Here is an 11,859-nt window from a genome sequence, read left to right as displayed (position 1 = left end):
TGAAGTCTGATTATTTTAAAAAGATTTTTCTGTTGGAGAAGCATGAAGATTATACACTTTTTAAGTTTTAATTCCATGTAGTTAACATAGAGCGCTATATTAGTTTCAGGTGTGCAACATAGATTCAGCACGTCCATCTGTTACTCAGGGCTCATCAAGATTAGCGTATTCTATTCATCTAGTTCACAAAGATTATACAAATTAAACATTCAATAAGACTGTCTATTATAAGGTAATTGAAGCCATCAGGTTCTTAAAGCTATAAAATTAGTACTATTTAAATGTGAATTAGATTGTACTAAAATTTTTTCAGTCAGTTCTACTGAAATATCAGGAGTCAAGTTTGAGCCCTGTTGGGCTACACACAGATGGTTCCAGTCTTAACAGTTTCGTGTCCTCTAATAACGAAGATCATTTAATTTGCGAATTTTGTCCATGTTGTCATTAACTCCTTTGTAAAGAAAAGCAGTTGTGTACTTCTAAGATCACCATATGGCAGATTCAATCAGAGAAGCAGAACTAGCAGGAGATAGTATATATTAACACTTTTTTTTTTTTTTTACAAGAAATTGGCTTATACGAATGTGGGGGCTGTCTAAACAATCTAAAATCCACTGGGCAGGCCAACAGAAAGGTTCGTGAACAGGATGGGACACCACAGGTATGAGCTGAGGCCATTCCCCACAGGTGGGATTTCCTATCGAGCAACCTTCAGCCTTGTTTTTAAGGCCTAATTGGGTGAGAACCACTGTGTTATCCAGGATAATCTTCCTTATTTGAAATCAGTTGATTAGGGACTTTAATTTTATCTGCAAAATCCAGTAACAGCAATACCCAGATTAGTGTTTTAATAACTGGGAGTTATACCCTGCCAAGCTGGCACGTTTTAAGAAAATTTTTGCTTTGCCCATTTGCAGGGTAAATGCAAAAACATTTAAGTAATAAATAATTGCCAACACATAGGCAGTGATAACTCTAATAAAGACAAAGGCTTTCGGGGCACCTGGGTGGCTCAGTGGGTTAAGCCTCTGCCTTGGGCTCGGGTCATGATCTCAGGTTCCTGGGATCAAGCCCTGCATCGGTCTCTCTGCTCAGCAGGGAGCCCGCTTCTCCCCCTCTCTCTCCGCCTGCCTCTGCCTACCTGTGATCTCTGTCTGTCAAATAAATAAAATCTTAAAAAAAAAAAAAAAAAAAAGGCTTTCAACACAGAACTGGCTGTCAAGGATATATATAGGAAGCCAGTAAATTAAAGCTTGCTATTGGGCTGCAAAGACTAGCCTGGGAGGGATGAATTCTTATATATGCCTAAATGTAATATGTTTCCCCCCCAGAAATCATTCTCAAAGTTACGTTATAAGGAACCACCTTGATTATTTCACAGTAAAAATAACCCCAAAATGACCTCCTAATAGCTTTTTGTGCTTCTAAATGGCACCTGACAGAATCAAATATAAAAGGAGGCAAAGGAATAGACACACACTTCCGGGGTTATAGATGTTGTAAAATCCTCTTTATGATCCCCTTGAGAAAGAATACAATACAGGGGCGCCTGGGTGGCTCAGTTGGTTAAGCTGCCTTTGGCTCAGGTCATGATCTCAGGTCCTGGGATCGAGCCCCACATTGGGCTCCCTGCTCAGCGTGGAGCCTGCTTCTCCCTCTCCCTCTGCTGCTCCCCCTGCTTGTGCTCTCTATATCTTTCTCTTAAATGAATAAAATCTTAAAAAAAAGTGGGGGGAAAGAAAATACCATTCAATGAGGCCACCATTGAGAGTGAAAAGGCAAATTATGTAGTGGGTGAAGTTGTTTGCAATACACATATCTGATAGCGAATCTGTGTCTAGAGTATTTAAAGAGCTCCCACAAATTCACATTAAGAGAAGATGTAGACGAACAGGGAACTAGACAAAAAATTGAATGGGTAGCTCAATAGGACGGAAGTATGCCTAATAAACCCACAAAAATGTGCTGCTTAAGACCAGGAAAATGCACATAAAAACTATAAAAAAATACTACTGCATACTCACCTGAGTGACCGAAGTTAGGAGAGCAGGAGCGCTGAGTGTTGTCGGGCTGAACAGTGACCTGCTAGGAGGTCTGTGGAGCTGGAGCATGCGTGCCCCTACCCACAGTTCCACTTGAGTTTCCCCCAACCATAGCACGTGCATACAAAGCCTGCCTGAGCATGCCCTTAGCAGCACTACTCATAATAGCCAAGGACTGGAAACAACCCAAATGTCCATCTACATAGAATAGGTAAAATGGGCGTATATTCAGAAGGCAGAATATTCTCCAGTAATGATAATGAGTGTGCTACTAGATGCGGCCACATGGAGGGTTTGCAAATGTAATATTSATAAAAGAATCCAGACAAAAAGTTATGTCCTGTGTAAATCATTTTGTGCCATCTCATGTAAGGTTCCAAACCAGGCAATCTTCATCCGTTGTGTTAGAAGAGTCAGGATGGGTTTACCGTAACAGGGAGGGGTGGGACCATTGGGAGAGGTGATGGGAAGATGGCACAAGAGGGAGCGAGAGAGGCTTGTTATTACTTTATCTGGGTGCTCGCTTCCTGAGTGTGTCCGCTCTGAAAATGCACCTGCCCATACACTTAAGATTTATATGCTTGCCAGGTACGGATTCATATACTTGCAAAGCCTTGCAGGATTGCTTGAGAATATGAAAACACCCCAAAACATTTACGAGTAAAAATGAGCTGCTGAACAACACACGTAAATTCAATACTGTTAACATTTTTAAAACCACCGACACAATATGTATATTTTCTGTAGGTAGAAATATTTCCTAGGAAAAGGTATGAATGAAAATAATGGCCATTACTTCTGGAAAGGAGACAAGCTTCAGAATTGAGGATGATAGGCAGAGGGCTTTATTTTTTATGAATGGCATCATTTCTACAACCGGAAGTTATGTGTATATATGTTGAGTTGTAAAACATTTATTTTAAACCTTCCTATTTAATAAATATTGGAAGCCAGAGAGAACCAACAGTGCCGACACCCAGCTGTGTCAAGGCCCAGAAACACACCTTCATGCCTTGTCAGGACTTTAAGTTCTAATTTAAAAACTCTTTTTAAAAAATAGAATTATCATAACTTGCTCTGTGAAATAGTAAGATTTCCAGAATAAGAGAACCAGATGTGATTCTCATGTCCACAATGTACCTCGGGCCTGATTCCTCATTTGCAAATGGGGCAGACAAGAGCCTGGCACCAGCTAACTCACGGGACTGTGCCCCGTAGCAAAAGAAAATGGCCTCCGAGATCACCATCACCCCATCTGGATGTGAGTGACTGGGCCATCAGTGCGCCTGGACTCCACAATGAGGTGTGCTCACCTGCAAAGGTGCACAAGACCGTTCACTGGAGTGTGACAGAGCTTCTGTCTGTATTTTTAGTTCATCCCCCTCCTGTTAAAATGCATATTTTTGTGCGTTCTTTATAATGCCCATAGCGCACTGCTAGGGTGATACACACAAGGATATGCGAGTGGTCAGATATTGCAGATCATGTGACATGTGGGAGACCTCTCCTGCTGAAATTCTCTTACCACAACTTTTTAAGTGAAAGGAAAGAATTGTGGGGGTCAGCACACTGAGTACAGCTGTGCATTCAATGCCTACCCTGTACCAAGGCTGGTCAGCTGTGGAAATAAAATTGTCTCGACTTTCAGTGGCCCCAGCTAGTCCAGGAGAAAATGTCCTTTTGGTCTTCAGAGAGGAAATCAGAGGGATCTATACCCTCATAGTATTTCGTCTGAGACCAGGACTCCAATCCAAGAGCATTAGATTTCTGATTTCATTCACATCTCTTTGGCACCAGGTGCCAGCCTTCTGTCACTGGCGATGTTTAATGAGAGGTTCACTTCCTGGTGACAGTAGATAAAGAAGAGAATCCTAGCACTGCCTTTTTTGGATGACAATGGTATCTACTCAACCAGTCAAATATCTTAACATGTTTCATCTCATTGGGTTTATCAGGCAAATTCAAATACTATTAAAAATGGGGACATGGGGGTGGGAACTAGAAGAGGCAAGAGACTTTTATCAGGATGGTAGTTCTGGCATCCTGGGGTGTGTGTGTGTGTGTGTTTAAAACACTGCATTTAAAGTCCTAATTTTCACCACAGGCTGTTCCAGTGGGGGATTGATGGCGTACTGCCTTTTTGTTCATTACTGGTTAAGCAGGAGTATTCTCAGAAGACTGAAACCTACTGCTTTAGGGGCTCTTGTGAAATCATTTCAGTAAAAATACTGCCACCCAGTGTTTTATCAGGACAATCACAATAGGCCACACACTAAAAAGTAAAGTTTTCTAGAGCAAATAGCAACTAACTCATTTTCTTAGCTATATACAAAGAAGGCCTGACAGACTAATAGAATGTTCTGGCCTTAAACGTAGACTAATCCAGCCCATACTTGCTGCATAGTGCAGACAGGCTATCCCAGCCGCTGGGATTATCATTTTGATTTTAAAATATGAATTCTAAAAAAGGAAGATAATCCTGAACAAGCCTTATTCAGTTCTATTCTGAGGGATTTCATAATTTGGTTTGTCCCACTGCCTTTCTGCTGCAGCCATATTCCACACACACCCCACAAACTTACCTCCAGGAGAGTTCAAAGCAACCTCACAGAGCAGTTCCCTCATGCGGGGTGGGGGGACTGTGTCTGGGGAAGCCTGTGTTCCATCCGCACCCTAGGGAGGAGCACAGTTCATTCCTAGGGCAGCTCCCTTCTCTCCTCCCTGCCTCCCCACAGGCCAGAGTTCAGATTCCAGGCCCTTGCATTAGAAACTCCAGAGAGCACACATCAGCCTTTCCAAATAGTCCCTGTATGCCCATCTGCAGAGGCCTGAGGTTGAAAGACCACGCTCCCTTTCCCATGGCAGGGCAAGACTGGGGAAGTGCACAGCACCCCACATCTTTGAAAACCTTTGGCCTCCTCAACTCTTCTTAGCCCCTTCATAGAGGATGCTGGACAGAGCTGGGATTCACATCCCCTTTGCAAGTGACCTAACACCTCCCTTTCGAAGGTGACTGTACAGAGTACCCACTATTTGGGGCCCTCCATCAGAGCTGGAATATAAGGTATAGCATGGGGGACAGTAAAGAAGGAAGGGGAAAATGAGCGGGGGGGAGATCAGAGTGAGAGATGAACCATGAGAGACTATGGACTTTGAGAAATAACTGAGGGTTTCAGGGCGGGGGGAATGGATAAGCCCAGTGGTGGGTATTCAAGAGGGCTCATATTGCACTGGGAGCACTGGGTGTTACACGCAAACAATGAATCATGGAACACTACATCAAACACTAATGATGTATTGTATGGTGACAAATAACATAAAAAATAAATGGTTGGAAAAAAAAAAGAACTGGGATAGAGAGAGCTCCATGACAACTTTTTGTTGCAGTCATGAGCAAAAGAGGGATGATAATAATGGGACCTACTTCTAGGGTCATTGTGAAGATCAAATAAAATAACCCAGGTAAAGGCTTCAACTATTTACTCTTATTTTTATGATTGTAGGTATTTGGTCAAGGGCATTCAGGCAATAGAGCAAGGATTAATAGTAACATGGAAAGAGCATGCGTTCTGAGACAGACTGCAGGGCATCTGAATCCAAACTACACTGTCGCTTAGCACTTGGGAGGACCTTGAACAAGTCACCTCCGTGCAAAGTGGGAGTTACGGTCGGTGCTGCCTCCCAGGGGTGGAGGTGCCAGTCAGGTAGTGACCACTCAGTAGGCATCAGCCATGGTATTTCATTTTCTTCATCACACTTGTGTTATGATTACTCTTATTATTAAGATTCCTATAAGAGAACAGATGAATTATTGAGGGCCTTTTTATGCCCTTTTCCCCAGTGAAATGATCTTGTCCAATATGATCTTAATGAAGGGTTGTATTAAGAAATGAACATTCAAGGGGCACCTGGGTGGCTCAGTGGGTTAAAGCCGCTGCCTTCGACTCAGGTCATGATCCCAGGATCCTGGGATCGAGCCCCGCATCAGACTCTCTGCTCAGCGGGGAGCCTGCTTCCCTTCCTCTCTCTCTGCCTGCCTCTCGGCCTGCTTGTGATCTCTGTCAAATAAATAAATAAAATCTTAAAAAAAAAAAAAAAGAAATGAACATTCGAATATAGCAGACCAGATTCTTTTTCAAGAGCACCAAGGAGTAAGAGATCATCTGGAGGGAGTGCAAAAGGCTTGCCCCAAAAGGAAGGCATTGACTGTAAGTCTTGAAAGCCAGGTAGCACTTCACAAAGTCAAGAAGTGAGAGGACATTCCAAGCAGTCACCGCAGCACAGAGGACAGAGACATCAGAGACCGCAGCAAGGCCCAGGAAGAAAGGAGACCGGAGTGGTTGCCCCAGAGGGCGTTAGCCAGAAAACCATGAACAGATTGTAAAGGCAGGTATGGTGCTGAAATCTACCGCATAAATAATGGTGAGATACTGAGGGTGTTTCCAGCAGGGAAGAGACACGAGATTTGTGTTTTATAAACATGACTGTAGTAGCAGGAGCAAGATGGTAAGGAGCGGGAGACAGCGAGACCAGAGGGACAACTGACTACTCATCCCTGGGAGAGCCATCGCAGGCTGGCAGTAAGGTGGCAGGGATGGAGAGGAGATGCTGGGGCTGAGATCTCCCCTTTCTGAGGGAAGGTCTACATGGCTTAGTGACCAGCTAACAGGGACAGGGACACAGTGGTGATGACCCTATAATGCCTAGCTCAGGAGGCTGGGAAGGTGGTGAAACTGAATCAGGAAATGCATGAGAAGAAGACGGGATTTGGGAAGGTAGACAGGGAGTTAAATTTTAAATACCGTGAGATGGAAGGATCTATAGGACTTCCAAGTGAAGATACCCAGCGCTACATCATGTTAGAGCTCAGATGGGAAGTTGGACCGGGAATTGCAGATATTTGTACATTTGTAAGTCACGACTGCTGGTGAGTGCCCCCAGAGATCTTCAACATGGAGAAAAGAGTGCCAAGTGCTCCTAAAAAAAAAGAACGAGAAGACTATGAAGAAAATGAAAAAAGAACGGAGAGATAAAAATGTCACCAGAAGAAAACTCTTGGGTTTCAAGAAGCAAGTGTTCAACCATCCCATAGGTTTCCCTCCGCAGGAAGATCACATAGAACAAGGACTGAAAGAGACCACTGGGATGGGACCCATGACTTTATTATGAGTGTTTTCAATAGAGTGATAAGGATGGAAAGGAAAATGAACAGAAAGCAAAGACATTTGTTCAACAAATATTTATCGAGCAGCTATTACATGTCAGCCACTATTCTGGGTCCTGAGGATACCATAGCAACAACACATAGACCCTGCACAAAAGATGGAGCCGCTGGTTGGGCTCTGTGTTCAGCAGGGACTCTGCTAGGGATTCTCTTCCTCTCCTTCTGCCCTTCCCCTGCTTATGTGCATATGTTCTTGTGCTCTCTCTCTCTCGCTAAGAGAGAATCTTAAGCAGGCTCCGTGCTCAGCATGAAGCAGACGCAGGGCTCAATCTCAGGACCCTGAGATCATGACCTGAGCCAAAATCAAGAGCGGGACCCTTAACCGACTGAGCCACCCAGGCGCCCCTTGAATATTCTTTACAGAACATTCACTAAGGATTTGGGAAGATAGGAGACTAGACAATATTTTGAGGGGAAAGGTCTGCCTGTATGGAAACTTCCTTAGGCAGTAGCTGTCTGTCCCCAACCCCAGCTTTAATGACTCTAGCAGGTATTTATGTGGAAATCACATTCTAAGAGATCAAGAGCTTTCTTTTACTTCTCAAAGAAAAGTGATAGCTCTTAGGGAGCTTCTTGGCCAAGTACGTTGACATTTCTACACAATGGAAAGCAGGCAGCCTGCCCATCCCTGCTTCTCCTCCCTAAACCCACCACCACCTTACCCCCATGTGACCTTGTAAAATACCGAGTCTGCCCCCACTGCCCTCTATAAATCCTCAGCAGCTTTGTTTTTCCTGAGTATTGCTGAACCAATCAACCTTTAAGTCCCGCATACAAAAAGCACAGAGTGGCCAGATGGATTTTCAACGGTTAACTGCATCCCATCCCTCTGGTCTCATCACCTCTTTGACCTTATCAGAAAAGGCCTCTTTACTGTCCTGATGACGTCTGTCCTGCGTTCTCCATGACACGTAAGGCAACAATCCTCAGCCCCAGACCTGCTTGCCAGGACAGTGTCCTCTGCCCACAAACAGGTGTACTTCTTAAGACCTTCTGGTTGGGCACAGCTGTCTCAGCCCTGGATGTGGGCTGACACAGATTTCCAGTCCCGCTCGTGGAAGATCCTACTTACCTTTTCAGATGGTTGTCCCCGAGTGCCTTTACCAAGTGGAACACCCAGCCATTAGAAGGCAGAATGAAGAAATCTGAGCACATGTCTTCATTTTTTAGGATCGCTTTTACCGGATCACTACGAATCGAGATGTATTTTTACTTATCCTGCTTGAAATGTGTTGTGCTTCCTGAATCTGAGCATTCAAATGCTCTATCACTTTTGGAAAGATCTCAGTTACCATATCTTTACATCTCGCCACTCCTGTGTTGTACTTACTTTCCTCTTAATATCACACTAAGATGATAAAGCCTTGAATAGCTTCCTACCAGCTCCAATCTAAGTTGCAAAAAATCTAAGTTGCAAAAAACTTTGAGGCTTCAAGTCTCAGAGCTTCTTTGTAGTTTTGCATGGGCTGCTCGTACATGGCCGGGTGTCACCAGGGGAACCTGTGGGGCCTGCTTCAGTAAGGAACTGCTTTTTCTTCTCCTTGGTGTCCTGGAATGTGGCCAGCCTGAGACACTGTAAGTGAATATTCTTCATCTTGGGGTTTCCAGGCCACAGTTGCAGTAGAAACTCAAAGCATAGATCTGTGGAGGATGAGACCTGTAGTGACAGGAGCTAACATTTCCCACTTCCTCTCCCCTAAGGATGGCTACTCTCCTTGTCATCTCTCTTCGTAGACAGACTACTTTTCTCTTCATCCTCTCCATGAAGACTCAGCCCTTTATGGAGGCTGACTTTGCTCAGAGATTCCAGGTCCAACTAAGGACTCACCTTGACCGGGTCCATGTATTTGTCACCATCACAGAGTTCCTGTTAGTTAATACACTGTCTCCTGGTCAAGAGGATGGACTGGTACTCCCAGCAGGGTCATGGCTTCACCCTCATTGCAATACTCTGGACTCTACCTCCCTCTCTGCTTAGGATTCCTGGAGATTTCCTTATATTCTTATATAAGCAAAGCATTTAAAGGGGCATATGTTTATTTTTTTAAGCATTTCTAGGCATGATGTTGAGGGAGGTTTTGAGGGGATATAAATACTTCCTGGCACTTGGGCTGGGAGGATTCTGAGGTATGAGATGCTCTTGCCAATACTGAACTTCAGGCTTTCACTGTGGGGCTGGCTTAAAAACGTACCTCCTATTGGCCACTTTCCCTTTCGAGCAGTATCTCCTGAATCCCCTGCAGACTTCCTTTGTCTTCCAAAGACCTAATGGCCCTTAACCTTATTTCAGGGTCTGTCCAATTCTTTCAGGTGCTGCCCACGTAAGACCATGTAATTCTAGCAACTAGATGTTTTTAGAGGGGGCTTCTAAAATATTATTAGTGCCTGTTCAGGGAACTCCATTTTGTCTTTGAACAAACAGTATTACCTTGGGGAAAATACATATACTCTTGTATTAACAAGGGGGAAAAAGTATGTAAGGTTGTCCTGTGTAAAAATACATAGGAAGAAAAAATACATAGGAATGTCTCAAAGAAAAGATTTCAAAAGTTTAACAGTTCCCTATAAGATGGGATTACAGGTGATCCTCTCCAACCTCTTCATACTGTCGAAAATCTCTATGATAAATGTGTATCACTTTGATAAACAGATAAAAATTCCAAAATTTAAAAAATCTATAGTAATGTTTTACCAAATTGGGAGAGAGAAATGGCAAGGAAACTGGAAGCATTCTCCTCGACCTCATTCAATGCGAGGAACACTTCCTCTCCACTGGGCCTGTTCTGTAACCTCTTTCCCTGGCCTTGATCTGTCTTGGCTAGTATTCAAACCAGTCCCAATAGGCTCAGCTTATCAAGTTTATCCCACAAATTTGCCTTCTTTTCTATCTCTAAATCCTAAGAATTGCCCAATACCTTTTAAAACAAACAAACAAACAAACACACTCTAGGAACTTCAGTAGGTGAGCTCTGCTGGTTTGCCCTCTGTATAATGAAAAGGACACAAGCTGGACAGTTGAACTTGACCCTGCCTTGCCCTCTGTCTTACCTGATGTGAGCTTGAACAAATTGCTTATCCCTAATTCTGAATGTCAGTGTTTTCCTCTAGGTCTCTTCTGGGTTTTATGACTTTTGTCTCCAGTCACCAGGAAAAGAATGAGAATCTTGGGAAAGAGACTTATTGGCAATTGAGTAAGGAGGCTACTCGAATCAATAAACAATAGCCACGTGGGCAACGTCAGGTAAGAACCACAAACACCTCTTATTTAGGAGGCAGTGTTAGTTCCCTGACGTATGTGGTATTGAGTATAGGTGTGCACAAGTCCTTTCCTGATAGCGTTTTGGCAAGAATCTTTAAAATACTGTGTGCAAAGTTCATTAATTCTAACTGGCATCTTTTTAGTTCTGACGAGCACTGTTCGGGCAATGGGGAATTGACAGAGAACAAAATAGACGAGTAGCCTTGTTTTAATGAGGTTTAGAGTTCAGAAAAACACTTGACCCACAGTAGCCATTCAATGAATATTGGCCATTATGATGGCCCATTAGTATATGGGTGTGAGGAGTAAAGGTAGTGGAGCCCTGCTTTACACACAGGCCCCCCACACAAGGAGCACCAGCTCCTAAGAGAACTCCCTGAGTTCATACATCCCCTGAGACCAGACTCAACTGGGTCTGGTCCCTCCGAGCTGACCTCCTGGGAGAGACGGCAGATTAGATAACCAGCCCCACTGGGGTCATTACTGCCTGGATCTCTTGGACTCGCTAGGAAGAACTGGGAAGCTCCCCAACTTAACTGTTGGTCAGAACTCGGTCGTTGGGACAGTCCCCTGCTGCAGCCAATGCCATATGGCTGAACCGGATGGATGACCCCAGTGCAAATGTCCCCCACCCCCTCTGCCTGCCAGGTGCCCCCAGTGCTCTGCTCCCGTGGCCTCCCTTTTACTTGCCCTTCACATGTTCCCCAGGTGCTCCAGCCAACTGACAGGGCCAAGTGTCTGTGAATGCTAGACTTGTGCGACATGTGATAGACTAAGATACCTAAGAGCTTGAGGTTGGGCACAGGAGCAGCATTGCCCATCGGAACACTGTCGGCCATGCCTTGGTTTTCTCAACTTAGGAGGAACAGATCTTGAATGTAGAGGCCCTGACACTGGTCCCTGCTTACTTGGGCTGTTGGTGTCCTGTGTTGTGTTTTCACCTGAATTCTTCAAAGCAGCTGCTCTTCCACCAGAGGTAGGCTGCGCGTGTGGGAAAAACCTCAGCCTGGCTTCATGGGAGGCACAATCATGTCAGCCACTTTACTCTCTGCAGGTCAGATCCCACTGGGGGCAGCTGAGAGAGGACCAGATCCTGTGGTTCTACAACACGCACCACACAACCCTCAGGCTTCCTCAGTGACACCTTCTGGAGCCGCCACCCAAGGGCCAGGTAGAGGGTCCTAAGTCTACCCCTCCACTCCCCCTCACTACAGCAACGCTGCTTTTAACTGCTGTATGTTCTGCGCTTCCAGGGAAGATTTTAGTTCAAGGAAAAAAAAAAAAAAAGGTCGGAAGATACATAGATCATAGATGCACACACACTGTGTGTGTAT

Source organism: Lontra canadensis, unplaced genomic scaffold (assembly GCF_010015895.1).
Source record: "Lontra canadensis isolate GAN:19392208 unplaced genomic scaffold, GSC_riverotter_1.0 scaffold51, whole genome shotgun sequence".
NCBI lineage: Eukaryota > Metazoa > Chordata > Mammalia > Carnivora > Mustelidae > Lontra > Lontra canadensis.
The sequence above is the reverse complement of the archived record's forward strand: the minus strand, read 5'-3'. Positions refer to the sequence as shown.